The sequence below is a fragment of the Spinacia oleracea genome, chromosome 2 (assembly GCF_020520425.1).
Source record: "Spinacia oleracea cultivar Varoflay chromosome 2, BTI_SOV_V1, whole genome shotgun sequence".
NCBI classification, from domain to species: Eukaryota; Viridiplantae; Streptophyta; class Magnoliopsida; order Caryophyllales; family Amaranthaceae; genus Spinacia; species Spinacia oleracea.
Window position 1 is genome coordinate 64,037,425 of NC_079488.1, and position 17,697 is coordinate 64,055,121.

A 17,697-nucleotide genomic window follows, 5' to 3' on the forward strand; every position below is an offset into this window, starting at 1 on the left:
AGCTGTTTTATCAGATGGAAAATATTTGACATAAAAAGCAAGAGCCAAGGACTCCCAATTAGTGATTTTCAAAGCCGCCCGATTCAACCCATTAATCCACAATTTAGCTTTCCCACTCAAAGAGAACGGGAAAAGTATCTCCATAGTCTTTTCCGGAGTCAATCCCTTTTGCTTGATGGTGGAACAATATTGGATGAAGGACTGTATGTGAAGATTCGGATCTTCACCTGGTTCCCCACCGTATTGGCGTCTCTCAATCATGTTAATCAATGCAGGCTCGATCTTGAAGGTCTCAGCTGCAATAGAAGGCATGATTGCCTTTGGTAGCACGGACAAACTTGGCTTAGAATAGTCTGTAAGCCGTGGGGTAGGTGGCGGTAGCAGATTTTCGTCACCCATCTCTATCTCTGAAACTGAATCTGTATCTGAAGGAAAAAGATCGCCAATATTATGATCAGAATCAGAGTAATTCCCACACTGTGCAATGAAAATTCTTCGTCTACGAAAGGTTCTTTCGGGCTCAGGATCAAATGGAGTAAGATTACTAGTACCTATGGTCCTGGGCATAGACAAAGACTACAAAACAATGTGAGATCCGGTCTCAAGGAACGTGAGTTCCTTGAGTAGTAACAAACAATAATCTAGGATAAACAATCAACAACAGAAAATAAAACCGTCTCCCCGGCAACGGCGCCAAAATTTGACAGGCTAAATCGCACTCCTATCAAAGATAAACCTAACGTTCACCAACTAAAAATATAGCAACGGAAGCAGGGATCGTATCCACAGGGAAACAATGTTCTTTCTACTATTAATCGATAATTCTAGACTATTGGGAAACAAGAATATGGGTTGATTTGTATAATAAAACTAGGACGATAATAAAATAGGGAATAATCAGATATTAAAAGGTCTAAGGCATAGGTTCACCGATGAACAACATTCCAGGATGACAACAATCGATAATAATCAATAAAACAGTTAATTAGACTAGCATGCTCTCTCGAATCGATACTAATCATAGACTTAGAATTAACGGGCTCTCGCTACGTATTAATCCTAATTCCACCTATTGACACAAGCCTAAACATCAAATTGCATCTCTCGAATCTTGATTTGATATTGCGAAACTAATACAATCAAACCTGCGCAAATCTAATTGCAAAGTAAATAAGGGCAATCAATAGGAATTAACAGCTAAACCAACAATCAACAACAATTAATCATCCCTTCACATTCGTTCATGGATTCCCAAAACCCTAGAAAATCAACTACTCACACATATTTAAATTAAACCAAATAAACATATTAAATAAAAGCATGATTGAAATTGAATAATAGAATCAGAAATAAAGTAATACCTAATAACGAAGAACGAACGATAACTGAAAGTTTGAATCTTTAATTAATTTAAAGTTGAGTGTTTGGAGAATAAAAATTGAAGTTTTAAGCTAAGCAATAATAATAATACGAAGTTCGGAGAGGAAGAACGTACTAAAAACACTAAATATATATATATATATAAGCCTCCCCTTAATCCTACGGAGTAACTAAGCAAAAGAAGACGCAATGGGACCGAAAACCGGGCACCCCGGTTTCCAGAAACCGGCCGGTTTTCGGCCCAGCCAAGCGTTCCAAAAGTATCAGGTAGCGAAAACCGGGGCCACAGGTTTCCCCAAACCTGCCGGTTTCGCACCTAAGAGAGGTTTCCTTCAATTCTCAAAACCTGCCGGTTTCCGAAAACCGGGGCCACAGGTTTTGAGCTCAATTTGACGCATTTGCCTTGAGTTTGAACTTGAGGCCCACGCCCAACTCCCTTGGGCCAAGTTTGACGCTCGTGGCCCCTTTGAAGTTAGCTAGATCATCCCGCAATACTTCAGGATCCGTGTAGTCATCCAAAAGTGATAAGAAACAGGCCTCCAAAGATCAATTATCATCAAAAACAGCACTGCAACTAACAGACACTACACAACACGCATTAGCACTAAAATAGGCTCCGAAGAGCTCAAATGAGATGAAAAGTGCATACGGGACGGGGGTAAAAACTATATAAAATATGAGTGTATCAAAGATTCAAGACGATGCCAAGCTAACAAGGAGGTGATGAAGATTGGATGCTTCAAGACAAGATATTTTGGGCCATACTAGATCACCATTTATTTATGCAATTTAATATATATATATATATATATATATATATATATATATATATATATATATATATATATATATATATATATATATATATATATATATATATATATATATATATATATATTATGCGTGAATGTATGAGTGTATGTATGCTTTGCATGAATAGGTTGTTTCCTATGACTCGATTAGATTAAGTTCACTAAATAATCGAACCAACATAGAAACAACTAGGTCCAAAGTAATATTGAGTTTAAAAATTGCCTTCCAAATCAAGCACTTACAAAAATATAAGGATCTAAGGTAGTAGGTTTACGGTAAAGCGAGGTGCTATTTTAGTTGACTTAGGTGGTAAGGCGTCCTAAAGGAGCACGTTGATTGTGGTTTCAACTCAAACAACAATGGCATTATGTTGTGGCAATGGGATAAATTATGGCATTGATTTATTAACCAAGAGTAATTTGGAGATTACTAGCAATAGGTTTTGCTTACCTAAAATCTTAAACTACTTAAGACATGCTAAAGCTGCTTAAGGATTTAGGACTTTTGGGGTCTTGGAATCGTTTCATTCATTTTGGACCATGTTTTTGCTTTTGCATGAATGAAATGTTTTAATAGCATTAATGATTGCATGTTTGCTTTTATTTTAAAGTTATTGAAGTTTATGAATGGTTATTTATTGCAAATTCTTTTAGTTTCGGTTGTAGTAATCAAAATGGCCGCAATCAAAACACAACTCAAAGTAACTGAAATTCTGGATGTAAAATTGAACCTATCAAACTTTCTTGATTGGGAGAGGAAGCTTCGGGAAGTCCTCAGGTCGAACAACATTGAATATGTAGTTGACCATCCCATCCCCAGCTATTACTCAAAGGATATGACTCCAGAAAAGCACTGTGCGTGGGCGAACCACATGTCGCTAGTGATGGATCTTATTCTTGGCTCTATCCCCAATATTGGAGTGCAAGGTTCGTTGCATACGAGCCATGGGCACTCCTAAGGCATCTTAGGGATATATGTCGTGGTAGATTCCAACATGGTGGTCAACATGTCGACCAAAATGTTTTTGAATTGGTAAATTTATTTGAGGATCTAAAGCTTAATGCTCCACTGGGTTGTCGACGTCGAAAGACAAAAAGCAAGGGAAAGGGTCATTGATCTTGAAATGACAGAACGGACGCCAATCAGAACTCATACAAAGAAAATGGTTGGGCTTCTCAACTGGCTTGAGTTACTTGGTGATCTATTCCCAGATTCTGCAGCTGCGGGAATACTTTTGAATTCTCTTCACCCTGGTTATAAGAAATTCAAACTACTCTATTTCTCCAAGAAAAGGGAGAATACTCTTAGTGAACTAATTTACTTGCTTCATCAGTAGGAATTGGACTTTGTACGTGATAAGCAAGCATCGCTAAAAGTAAAGAGTAAGAAAATCAAGAAAAAGGTTCCGGGGAAGATCCAAATCAAGGGTGCATCTCCATCTACTTTAGGAAGGCAAGTGTTGCCATCCAAGAAGAAGATGAAGAAGGATCGTTCTCCATCTACATCGCAATGCTTCAATTGTAATGAAATTGGTCATTACAAGCGAGATTGCCCCAAACTAAAAGAAGAGAAGAAGGACGGAAACGTTGCTTCTCCTTCAGGCCGGTATGTATGTTATACATTGTAATCTTGCTAATTCTACTTCTTGGGTATTAGATACTGGTTGTGGCTCACACTTATGTTCCAATTCGCAGGGACTAAGGAGAGAAGTAGAAAGCTTGATAAAGGCGAGATGGATCTACGCGTGGGAAATGGAGCACGGATTGCTGCATTAGCCGTAGGATCTTATTTTATTTCTTTGCCTAGTGGTTTTGTTTTGGAACTAGAAAACTGTTACTACGCTCCTAGTATCACCAGAAACATCATTTCCGTTTCAAGTTTGGATTCTAAAGGTTTTAGTTTTCAATTTAAAGATAATAGTTGTTCTTTTTCTTTGAATGGAATGTTTTATGGTTCAGCACAACAAGAAAATGGTCTTTATGTGCTAGATACGAGCAAACACATTTATAACATAAATACCAAAAAGGCTGAAACTGGTGATTCGGATCTCACTTTTCTGTGGCAATAGCGATTAGGCCATATAAACACAAAGCGCATGGAATTACTTCAACGGAAAGGAGTTCTAGAATCATTCAACTTAGAGAAGATTGATCAATGCGAATCTTGTTTACTTGGCAAAATGACAAAGCAACCTTTCTCAAAGGTGGGAGAAAGAGCAAGCTAGAGCTGTCAAAAACTGACCCGACCTGAAAACCCGACCTGAACCGACCGAACCCGTAACCGACCATGACCCGAAATTACGATAAAACAGGTAACCCGAAACCCGACCTGTACCCCACCCGAAAAAACCGATAATCGATTTTAACCCGATGTTGTAACACCCGAACCCGAACCCGACACCCGACCCGAAAATGACCGATAACCGAACTGACCTGACCGAACAATGACCCGAACCCGATTCGATACCCGACCCGATGTCAACCCGAAACCGATTGTAACTCGATGAAACTTGCTATTGACCCGACCTGTGACAACCCGCTACCCGATTTACCCGAGTCATCAATGACACGACCAAATATTAACTTCATTGATAAATCTATTTTAATTATTTATTGCTAGATATTGAAAATTTTAACTCTAAAATAAGTTAAACAAAATTTTTTAGAATATAAAATAATTAATGTATAGGTTAATTATCAGACCCGAGTTTGACCCGTCCCTGAGAGTGACCCGATCTGAATTATATTTGATCTGATTATTATCCGATCCAAACTAAGACCCGAACCCGAAAATAACTGTGTTGCAAACCGACTTAAACCCGACTCGATAAGACCCGAACCCGAAATTATCTGCTACAAACCGACTTAAACCCGACCCGATAAGACCCGAACCCGAAATCAAACCTGACCGAAATGTGATCCGACCCGAACCCAACCTGAACCCGGGATAGGAAAAAGCCCGATATGACCCGACCTGAAATCGACCCGACCGAACCCGTACTCAACCCGAATGAAATATTGACCCGACCCGACCTGATCATGACCCGAGACCCGAGATGACCCGACCCAAACCCGATCCGATGACCTGTTTTGACAGCTCTAGAGCAAGCGAACTACTAGGGCTAATACATACGGACGTATGTGGGCCTATGAGTACGAAAGCTAAAGGTGAGTTCAGCTATTTCATAACGTTTACGGATGACTTCAGTAGATATGGCTATATTTACTTAATGAAGCACAAGTCTGAATCGTTTGAGAAATTTCGAGAATTTCAAAATGAAGTAGAGCATCAACATGGCAAGAAAATCAAATCTCTAAGATCGGATCGAGGAGATGAATATCTTAGCCACGAGTTTGATGACCATCTAAAAGAATGCGGTATTCTTTCTGAATTGACTGCTCCGGGGATACCTCAATGGAAATGGAGTGTCGGAACGGAGAAACAGGACCTTACTCGATATGGTCAGGTCAATGATGGGTCAAGCCGAACTTCCTTTGCAATTTTCGAGATATGCGTTGCAAACAGCAGTACTCACACTGAATCGTGCTCCGTCAAAAGCTGTTTAAAAGACTCTATACGAATTATGGATTGGGAAACTTAATTCCAAAGTTGTCTTTTCTAAAGATTTAGGGTTGCGAAGCATATGTCAAGCAATTAATTTTTGACAAGCTCGAACCAAAATCTGACAAATGTTTCTTCGGTTGGGTATCCAAAAGAAACAAAGGGGTATTACTTCTACAACAAGTCAGAGAACAAAGTATTCGTTGCTCGTGACAGTGTCTTTTTTGAAAGAAATCATATTTCCAAATTGACAAGTGGGAGAATAATAGTCCTCAAAGAGATTCGAGACGAACAACGAACTCAGAACTCTTTAGAAGCAGTTCAGGTTGATGAACCTCCAAGGTCTTTAGAAGAGCCAGTGGGAGTAGTTCCTCAAAACGTTGTTGCCCCTCGTAAGTCAAGTAGAACTATTTTTTAGCCGGACAGATGGACAGGCGTCCTCTTGACTGGAAACTTAGACGTTCTCATATTGGATAGTGATGAACCTATGAATTACAAGCAAGATATGACGAGCCCAAGCTCCACTAAATGGTTAGAGGCCATGCAATCTGAAATAGACTCCATGTCTGAAAATCAAGTCTGGGATTTTGTTGATTTGCCGGATGGGTTTACACCTATCGGATCCAAATGGGTCTTCAAGTTGAAGAAAGACAAATATGGAATTGTATACATATACAAAGCTAGATTGGTAGCAAAAGGTTACAGGCAAGTTCACGACGTTGACTACGATGAAACCTTTTCTCCAGTCGCGATGCTTAAGTCTATTCGGATAATCCTTGCGATTGCCTCTTTTCATGACTATGAAATATGGCAAATGGATGTCAAAAATGCCTTCTTGAATGGTGTTCTTGAATAGACTTTTATGATGCAGCCGGAGGGTTTTGTCGATCAAAAGAACCAAGGAAAGGTATGCAAGCTTAAGAAGTCCATCTACGGACTAAAGCAGACATCAAGGAGTTGGAATAAACGATTTGATGAAGCAGTCAATAAGTTTGGCTTCATCAAGAATCAGGACGAATCTTGTGTATACAAGAAGGTCAGTGGGAGTAAAATTGCATTCCTAGTCTTGTATGTTGATGACATACTGCTTATTGGAAACGACATTCCTATGTTGGAGTCTGTAAAGACTTGGCTTGGAAAGTGTTTCTCAATGAAGGACTTAGGAGAGGCACAGTACATATTGGGCATCAAGATCTATAGGGATAGATCTAAGAGTATGATTGGACTAAGCCAAAGCACTTACATTGACAAAGTGCTAGCTAGGTTCAATATGATGGAAGCCAAGAGAGGCCATCTACCCATGTCACATGGCACATATCTAAGCAAGAATCAGTGTCCCAAAACATCTGATGAGCGTAGAAAGATGAGTGGAATTCCATACGCTTCGGCTATTGGATCCATCATGTATGCTATGATTTGTACAAGGCCGGATGTTTCGTTCGCACTCAGTGCAACTAGCAGGTACCAGTCAGAACCAGGTGAGGCGCATTGGACTGCGGCCAAGAACATCCTAAAGTACTTGAAAAGGACTAAGGATCAGTTTCTGGTTTATGGTGGTACAGATGAGTTGATTGTTAAGGGATATACGAACGAAAGCTTTCAAACCGACAGAGATGATTTTAGATCACAGTCTGGGTTTGTGTTCTGCCTCAACGGCGGAGTAGTAAGCTGGAAAAGTGCTAAGCAAAGCACTATTGCGGATTCTACAACTGAAGCCGAGTACATTGCTGCCTCAGAAGTAGCAAAGGAAGTTGTTTGGATTCGAAAGTTCATCGAAGAACTTGGGGTTGTCCCCTCCATTAAAGGACTAGTGGCTTTGTGTTGTGACAATAGCGGAGCCATTGCCCAGGCAAAGGAGCCTAGGAGCCACCAAAAGTCCAAGCACGTACTGCGGCGATTTCATATACTTCGAGAGATCGTTGAAAGAAAGGAAATCGAGATTTGCAAGGTTGGAACTGACGACAACGCCGCGGATCCATTGACTAAACCGTTGCCACAAGTGAAACACAACGCACATGTAGCAACCATGGGAATCAAGCATGTTGGAGAATGGCTTTGATTTTCTAAGTATTGTTTTATAACATCTGTTAGATCTATGTTTAAAACAATTGGTTTAACCATTTCATATTTATGAAATTCATTATTTCATATTCATTTAATTGTGGTTTAGAATTAAATGATAAGTCCATGTGATTCAAATCATTCAAATGGGATGTCAAGATGGATTCTTCGACAAAGAAACACCCATAAGGGAACTTGAATATTGATGTCACAAAGGATCCCTAATCCAGGTCATTGAAAGGTGGACGACCAATGACTAATGAAGATTAGATTGCAAGTAGATTACTTAGTTCTGTTTCTTGAACTAGAGTGACTGGATGTCAGAATCTTTTTCATAGATAGTTATTGGATCTTGTATCGGATTGACCATGAGAACACTTTAAGAGATTAAAGTCATGTCATAGGTAGTTCTCATTAATGGTGATTAGAAACCGTTCCTCAGAACATGAGCGATTATGTCTGCTCGTTTGAGAATTAGTTCGCTTTGATACTAGCTAAACGTCGCACCGTAAAAGGAGGCTATAAAAGCAGTTATTGGGCGTACTATGAATCAAAGTGAGTGTTCATAGATTGCAAGAATGGATTGTCCTCCTATATTTGATAGGATATGGTGTTGTTGTGTAACAAGGCCTCTCGGAGAGTTAGATACTGTAAAATGCATGGCCGTGCTCAGAATGGTTAAGGCTTAACCTTCTTCAAAAGTTTAACAGTTGAGCTCTGTAATACGAGAAACACTTCTGGACCTAATAAGGATGGCTTGGATCTTACCTTATGTTCAGTAAGTAACACTAAGTGACAAAGGAATGTGAATGCACACTTGTCTGAATGGCAAGTGGGAGATTGGAGGAAATATGTCATTCACCCAAGGTGCATTAAGTCTAATACCAAGGTTCAGATTAATTGCGAACAATTAATTCAGTGAGATCAAGTGATCGGAACAGCTAGCTGGAGCAATGCTTCCGATCAGTGAGTTCTAATGAATATTAAACTCACAGCTTACTCTTGACTGAACCTACAAGGTCACACCAATGACACGTAACAGATCACCGGATTAAATGAATCGGAAATTCATTTAATAGCTTTTCGGGAATTCGTTGGAAAACGTATTATACGATACGACCTTGCATCGGAGTCGTATATCGTATCGCGAATATTTGTAAGCTAGGCGAAACGAATAAATCGTATCGTACGACGGTGATTCGTCGTATACGAAACGATAAATAATATATCGGAAATATATTTAATCGCGGATACGAAGGGCGGCCCATGAGTCGAGTGCACGAAGCACTCAAGGCCCATGGGCGCGCCGGGCAAGCAAGCAGGCCACGACACAGCAGCGCTGGCCCATGGCCGAGCAGTTGCGTGTGTGTGCGCGCGGGCCAAGGCCACGACACAGCAGCAGCAGCGCGGCCCACGGCCCAGCTCGTTGTGCGTGCTGGTGTGGTCTTGCGCGGGCTTGCTGGCCGGCCTTGCCTTATGGCTTGGTCGGTTAGTAAGGTTATGTTAATAACCTTCTAACCCCTTTTCCAACATAACACAATTTAGTCACACAACCCTAGGAGAAAACAGAGAACCCTAATTCTCTCTGTGCCTCCAAAGTGTGTTCATCCCAAAAAGCAAATCTCTTGATCGATTGTCTAAGCTACGATAATCAAGACGATCTGATCGTGTCGGTGAACAAAGTAGAGGAACGACAAGTGGAGTTCTAAGTTCGTGTTCGTTGACAATTTGTGGAAAACACGCTTCAAACGTAAGTCTGCTTAATCTGTGCTTTATACATGCTTCCTTGCTTTGGGGATTGTTTCTGCACATGTTATTATGTTTAACTGTATTCCCCAACAATACCAAGTTAAGACAGCTAGGCAAGGACGCTGGAAGAATTAGTTTAGCACAAAGATTCATTGATGCAGAAAATAGTAGCCTGAATGATAGATAAATAACTGACCAGTCAACAGGGCAGCTAGTATATTTTGGAATAGAGGAAAAAATCTCCAAAGAGAAAAGCTCCAATAAAAAACATCTTAAACTTGAGGGTAAAGAGATGAGTTAATACTATGATACATAAACTCAAAGTACAATAAATGTATACAGATACGCACAAGTAAATAAGAGAACCTTAAAAGTATATATGAAAATCTCAAAAGTTAATCCTTAGAAGACGATGATGACATAAATGTACACAGATACGATCCCCCACGAGTTGATTTCAGGGTGTCGCTGGGAATTTCATTCTGCACACAACGTTGGTGATTATGTCTCCAGGATGAAAGAAAAACATAGTCAATCGTAGTAGAAGGTAAGCCTGTATAAGGCACATTTCATTCAAGCTCTAAGGAGAACATAAAAGACATACAAGGCTTCACCCAGGGAGCAAAGCATTCAAAAACTTGTATATTTGTGCAGGAAATTATATAACAGGTTCAGAATTTAGATACCAAGAAAGAAGATCGACGGTCTTGCTCGCTTTCCTTGTAATCTGATTCTTATCGATCAATAGCAATATGCGATTGTGCATTTGGAACAACTACTTCTGAAATATATTTGATTCTTCGTAAAAGATACAAGTCCTTTGTGAAACTATTCTACACCACATGAAACATAAATAAAAACAACTACTTCTGAGTAACTCCTAGAGTCACATTTGACCTTCAAGCCTTTGTCTAGCAATGAGCCAACTACACTCCCATCTTCTAACAACCATACCACACGAATTAAATAATAGTAAGAATATCTTACCAGACTTCATTAGGATCTTATGCATTACAAGAAACCTCAATGTAAGTTTCAATAACTCAATACACAAAGATCTAATCACACATACAAATTTATCAACACCCAATAAATAAGAAGAACAAAAAAATATACCAGTAAGCAGCAATCATAAAAGGTTATAAACTGGACCGTCTTTCTGAAATTGTAAAGGGTATCCAGTAGAACCACGCTTGTCTTCCTTCATGTATCTAAAACACAATGAGAATAGATTTCAAAAGGTTACAATAGTGAAGCCTATGTTGAAGGCTTCGAATTTTGACAAATATTTATGTTAAAGAAGCAATCACCTGACAGGAACCTTCAGCTCATTAAAAATTAAAGAATTAAAGATACAGATAATGAAAATTCACACTCCTCATGTGAACCAACCAAGTATATTTGTGCTATGTTGGGAATCTACCATTAAACAAAAATTGTATTAAAAATGGAAGTACTGAATCATATAACATTGCTTACTGGAAAAAGGGGGAGGAATGAAATAGAATGAACAAGTGACTGAATATACTTCAGATTGTAGGAAAACTTCAACCCTAGACAAAATTAACATTCTTTGAAGTTTGAACTATTAAATATTGTAAATTATCATATATCCAAGTCACTCCAAAAAGACAAGCAAGTGGGCTTCAAATGGGCTTGACAGTGATGCCCAACTACGAAATATTAATATGGTATTCACAGTAATGCTTTCGTCTGGATGTATTGCATCTTCTTACTTCTAAAGATTTTACATCCAAAAGATGCAATACAAACATCCTGATGGATATAATCTAAACTGATACGTTGACAATTGCTAATATCAAATCATCTATGCTTCAAATTTTAAGATATCACGGAAAACAAGAAAAGCAAGGTGAATTGTTGTGATTTTGAGAAAACGGGAAATGTTACCTTTGAGCATAACTGGATAGGTGATCAGCCACAACCATTCTTCTGCATAGGTATTGGATTTAAGGATATGAACTTCTTAGCCTTAAAAGTGTGAGAAGACCTTCTATTTGGTGCATGATTTGATGCGACTATGCTTGGTTGGTGGAAGCGTTGGCAAGCTGAGCTTCAGTTAGCCTGTATCGTAGTTATCTACTTGCACGAACCCTGCAGAAGGCATCATTTTTCGAATATTAGTTTGAGGTATGGGCCTCATTGCTGCTACTTTTAGCTTCTGCCGGATGCGGAAAACTGGACTATAAGTCCCATAAAAAATCTAGTTTCTTTATCTTCTTTGTAATCCCCGTAAATTTATAAATTTTATTAAATATATTTTAACGTATATTATTTATATTTAAATAGAATTTATGAATTTTAGTAATAAATATATAATTAACGTATATTTATTTTATTTACGTTTTAAATATTTTAACGATTTATGAAATTAAAAGTAATTTTAGAATTTTACGTTGAAAAGAATTCGAATTACGAAAACACGTTCGATTGAAATTAGAAAGCAATCCTAACCATTTTGGATTCAAGAACCCAAATCCTAATTCTAGCCCATTTGCAAGCCTAAACAATAAACCCCATACTCTCTTCCCTCCTTCTAATTCACGTGAAACATAGAAAAAGAGAAAAAAAGTAAAACCCTTCTCTCCTTCCCTCCTTCGTTCGTGGCTCTGCTCAGCCACCAACTTGCACCGCCGCACCAGCCACCGCTGGATCTCCGCCGCCGTCAACCACGGCGCTGCTCCTCCTCGATCCGACGGTCGGTACTTCCCCTTCGTTCTCCTTCTCTTGCTATTTCGTTCTCTTTTTGTTTTATGCCTCCTCACTCGTGGTTTTGTTTTCTGCGATAACCACCACCACCACCTGGTCGCCGCTACTACGCCACCACCTTGTCGCGCCGCTGAGACGCCATGCTTGCTGCGCCGGTAATCTCTTATTCCTCCTCCCTCTCTTGCTTCATTCCTTCTCTTGTTCATTTTCTACAACCTTACTCGGTTGTTTATGTGTTCGCAGCCACCAGCGCACCTCCGTGTGCAACCCTGCCGCCCAGCCGCGCCTCCAGCCGTGCCTTCGTCCTTCCTCTCTCCTCACTTTTGGTTATTTCCTTAAATCCTAAACTAATTAATGAATTTAATTACGTTTTAATAATTTAATTATGTTTCTTGAATTTAAATTATAACTTTTATGATTTGATTATGAATTTCAAGAATTATATGTTTGCATAATTAAATTATTAATTTTCAGATTATATAAATGCATTGAAATATTGAATTTTAATTATTTAAAGTATGAATTTTAAGGTTTTTAATGATTTTAAATCATGGTAGGATGTTTAGGAATTATTAAAGTTATTGTTTTTATGATTTCAAACATGTTAATTATATTTTGGAGTAGTTTGAAATTAGTTATATTGCTGGAAATTTAAAGTATGATGCTTTGAAGAGTTTTCAACGAATTTCAATAATTAATATAATAATTATGATGCTAGGAAAACAAATATTCAAGTTTCGATGTTGGGAAATGTTCTAATTATGTTTAGGAGGGGTTTGAAGCTCCCTAATGTTGCTGAAAATTCAATATGAATTGATATGAGTCTATATTGGTTGTTGTTAGGTGGAGAATTCTCCGTAGGCGACTTTTGAATTATTAAGTGGTCTCGTATTTTGTTTACACAAGGTACGTACATAGCTGTGTGCTTGGAATGTGTGTTATTTGTTGAATCATGTTGAAATTTGTTGATAAACTTGGTTATGTTGGAATTACATGTTTAATATTGTTGGATGGACGTGTTGAACATATGTATTTCGTTATGAGAAGTATAACATGTTAGTATGGATGATTGATGCAAGCATGTTGGTTGGGAACACTAGATTATTTATATATATTGATTTAGATCGATTGATCGTTGTTCTCTTTTATCTTTTCACTACTTTATGAGGGCCGAGGACCTTGTTTAGTAAGTTGAAACCTTATACCCATATAGAGGGGTTGATCAGTATTAAAGGAAATGTTGGATTTAATTGGAATGAGTCTTGTTTGATACCTTTGTGATCACTTACTTAATTCCAAGATAAAAAAAGTGGAGAATAATTGTTGATTGTATGACTTATGTGATGGTTGAGTCATAACAGAGTTTAATTTGTAAATCATGTAAAGTGAAACTGAGTAGCAATAGCTTTAGACTGTGCACGTCTAAAGTGACGGACAATCAAGAGTTGGGGTCATGGGTCGCCTATGGATTTCTCTGGGCCGAATTGACCACCGGTTCTATTTTATTCAAAAGTCCTTCGATATCGCATGTCATTGGGGTTTACGGAGTCGCGCCCGTACCTCGTCTTCCTTAGTGAAGAAGAAGAAGTTTCTAGTAGACAGCTCAGTCCATTGACTATTTCAATTAAAATAATATTAATGTTACAAAAGTCTAGTTCAATCTAGTTTAGTCTAGTTAAGTGTAGGATTGTTCGTTTAATAGAATCATGTTAGGATTATTATTGATTTAGTATGTAGTATTCACCTTTGCTGATTACGTGCTTTTGCTTGTGCATGTTGATCATGGCTATGCCTTATTGATCATGTGATGACCCAATCTTTGGTGAGCAGTCTCTAATGTTCAATAAGCATTGTCCATCTGCAGGTTTGAAGATGTTGCATCATTGGGATCGGGAATAGAGAGCTTGTATTTAGTTTTGATTTGCTAAGTTGATTTGGGTTTGTTTAATTGGACTTTAAACTTGTTTAGTTGATCTTATTTTCATTGATTGGTTTTAGGATTAACTATGTAGTTGATTATTTATAAACCTAAAGTTATTTTTAATTTTCCGCTGCAAAATTCTGAATAAGCCGATACGTTTTCACACGGGCGATAAAGCCTTGATAATTCTCTACGTTTTATGTTAAAAAGTTATTTTAGGAAAAAGAGAATTGTCGGGGTGTTACATTCTTGCTCAACTTCTGTTGTAGACATGTAACATCCATGTGAGAAAGGGCTTGATCTTTGACCTGTTTCAGAAATATTTTTGCTTGGAGGAGGTGGTCTAAGAACCTAGGTGGAGCAGAGAGATCATCATTATGTGGATGTCTATCTTTCTCCTGTCTTGTGTAGAAAAAAAGAAGATGATCAGTGTCATCTCTCTGAAGCAACAACCAGTCCTTGAATGCTTGCACTACAAGGGCTACCAAACTGCGGTAAGATGTCTCCGGCGCCAGCTGCCACAATACCTAAGAACATACAAGAATATAACAAAGAATGAAATCAGGATAGCAACGGTAAAACAAAATAGCTGAGGCAAGCAAGATATGATAAGACCTGTAGACAAAATTACAACATCAATCTCAAAGAGAAATAACAGAGCGCACTTAAACGAAGAGATATTCAATGCTACACACCAGGACACCAATTAAAACTCCATTGATATCCACGTCAAGTGGTCAACCATGCTACAAGCCTATATATATATCATATATAGCAGCCAGTAGCACTTTATTTAAAAGTCTTTTTTGATACATTACCATCAAAAACACAAATTCATGTATCTAAGCACAAAAGTTTGTAACAAAAATTTCCGAAATTGAAAGCAGAGCCCGTGATATTTTCTTGGACCTCAAGCATAAGACAAATAGAAACTTGGAAACAAATGCCTAAAATAGATAACAGCTTCTTGCATAAAAATTAACAGAAACTAAATGCGCCCCTTTCCTATCAGTAAATAAATATAATCTAATGATTCATGTTAAACCATACATTTTTTAAACACAATAAGGAAAAAGGAAAAAAAAGGCAGTCATATCAGACCAAAGAGTGGTATAAACATGTTATTTTACAGTATTCCTGGTATCGTTATAGAAATAAATACGGATAAAAGTGTATCTCCAAATTCCCACAAACACATCTCTAAACATAACTAAAAGAGGGTGTTACGGGAGGTTTACTGGTAGCAAACCTGTAATCATGTATTACCAAAATAAAATAGGGGGGCCTGAGGGTGGAAAGTTTCATCTTATATTTGAAGAACTTTATGGTAGCAAACCCTGTAATCCTGTATTACCCGCTTTTAGAAGATCAAGGCATATCCTCCCTAACTGTCAGAAAGAAAAATATTTTACACGAGGAAAATTTTGAGTGGGCTAAAACAGAGAATACAAGAGAGATTTCCTTACCTTAGCAATGTTGGGATGATATATTTTGGTGAGTAATCTAACCCATTACAATCATTGAAGAGAGATATATCAAACACCACAAACTATAAACCAAAAGTACAATCAACAATCAGGCCCTAGCAACTCATTGTCACTGATTACTAAAAAACACTCAAAACCCATAGTTTTGAAAAAATTGAGGTGGGGTGAGAGGGATAGCAGAAAGGCATCCAGTAATATGTTCTTTTTTCAGTTTTTGTAAATGCTAATGCAAAAGCTATTATATGCCATTAGTCAGAAAACCCTACCAGGATACACTATGGTAAGGACACATCCCGTGAGAAAAGGGCCAAGGAAGAAACTCCCAATTCCATAGCATCTCCGTGAATTCTGAACTGCAACAGCTGTTTAAACTCTGAACTACAGTAACATGTTGTTCTGGGACACATAATTGTATGAACTATCTCAACTTGTAAAATGAATAAATAAAGTGTTGGTCTAACACTCTAACACAAACCATTGAGTTTCTCAAGCATACCCGAACTGAATATGCAGCTCCCTTAGGAATTGGCCTCTGGCTTCATAATCCAGTATCCTTGGTATCAATATAGAAATAAATACGGATTTCTTAATATCAAAAGTCCAGAAAATTTTCCAAAAATTTAATCCCAGCAATGTCATCGGAAACTAAATAAAACTTTAATATTTAGATCAATCATATCGAGAACACAAAAAGCCCTAAGTTGGACCAAAATCAACAAAATCCTATAATAACACAAAAATTCGCACAAAATCTCATCAGCAATCAATTCAAACAGCTTAAAATCGCACATAACCTCATCAACAATCAACTAAAATAGCTTAAAATTGCATCAAATAGATCAAAAAATCGCAAAATTCTCACCGTTTTATGAAGAATTGAAACCCTAATTTTGCTGAAATCTTCAGGAGTTCATGCCTAAACCCTAGAAATATATTGCTTGGCTCACCTTCAGTAGCAATTGAGGGGAGGGATTCGTTGATTCTTGGTGGCTTCATCGCCATTGTCATGGTTGAGAGTGCGATTTGCAGAGAAATTGAGGAGAGAGAAAAGAGCTGAGTAGCAGGGGCAGGAGAAGAGGAAAAGAAACGAAGAAGGGAGCTAGGGAAGAGGAGAAGGAAAATAGGGGTAAAATTATACTTACACTGTCTGTAACGAAATGACAAAAATAAAATGTGCATGAAAGTTGGGGCTGAATTGTAATTACACTATTGTATGAATAGTAAAGGCAAGTTCTCATTTTTACAAGTGTTAGGATACATTAGATTTTTTAATCGGGCACCCCATAATTATAGTCTTTTTTCCTTATTTGAACATAAAAAAATTCCCATGTTACCTTCATTTGGAACCACAAAACAAAAAGAAAATGTACTTTATTCCTTTTAACATGTACTATTTTCTCTTCTCCATGTACTTTATTCTTTTTTACATGTATTATATTCTACTTTTTCATCATCAATGTACTATATTTCAATTTTCCACCCACTTAATTCCACTTTTCTTATATTAACATCCGTATTTTTAGTCAAATAGGACTATAATTTTGGGACGTATGGAGTATTTGTTTTACTTTACTTACGGAGTATTAGATTTTAGCCGTAAGATGAACATATTCTATTAAATTACAAACTTTTGTAAAAGACGGTCTTACAGGAAAGACCGCCTTGTTGTCAACTAGACTGCCACACAAGCTGCCATGTAAATTGCTGACGTCAGCATAAAAAAAAAATATATATATATAAGATTTTTATGATTTTTTATCATTTTCACTGTCATTTCTTTCAAACCTTTTCTCTCTCTTCCTCCTTTCATTAGATTAGGGTTTTGCAGCAGATTAGGGTTTTCCATTCTCTCTCTTCGCCGCTGTCATTTATCACTCGCCACCACCAACTTCTCACCGCCGTCGTTGAGCATTCACCGCCAGCACCTTCTCGCCGCCGTCGTTGATCTCCTCTGGTACTCATCTCCTCTAAATATCTTCGTTTTCTTCATTTTCG

General features: G+C 37.9%; 1 long non-coding RNA gene across 3 annotated transcripts; it reads right to left on the reverse strand.

Moving 5' to 3' along the window:
• Positions 1 to 9,818: 9,818 nt before the first annotated feature.
• LOC130467895 (uncharacterized) lies at positions 9,819 to 16,880 on the reverse strand. 3 transcript variants are annotated; one of them, XR_008927913.1, is made up of 5 exons: positions 16,565 to 16,837; positions 14,461 to 14,742; positions 11,476 to 11,679; positions 10,681 to 10,775; positions 9,819 to 10,046 (listed from the first exon to the last, which is right to left on the reverse strand). It is a non-coding gene; the product is annotated as an uncharacterized lncRNA (long non-coding RNA). The 3 variants fall into 3 exon arrangements; XR_008927912.1 differs by lacking the exon at positions 9,819 to 10,046 and having other exon boundaries at positions 10,527 to 10,775; positions 16,565 to 16,836; XR_008927911.1 differs by lacking the exons at positions 9,819 to 10,046; positions 10,681 to 10,775; positions 11,476 to 11,679 and having other exon boundaries at positions 14,388 to 14,742; positions 16,565 to 16,880.
• Between the last annotated feature and the right edge of the window lie 817 nt (positions 16,881 to 17,697).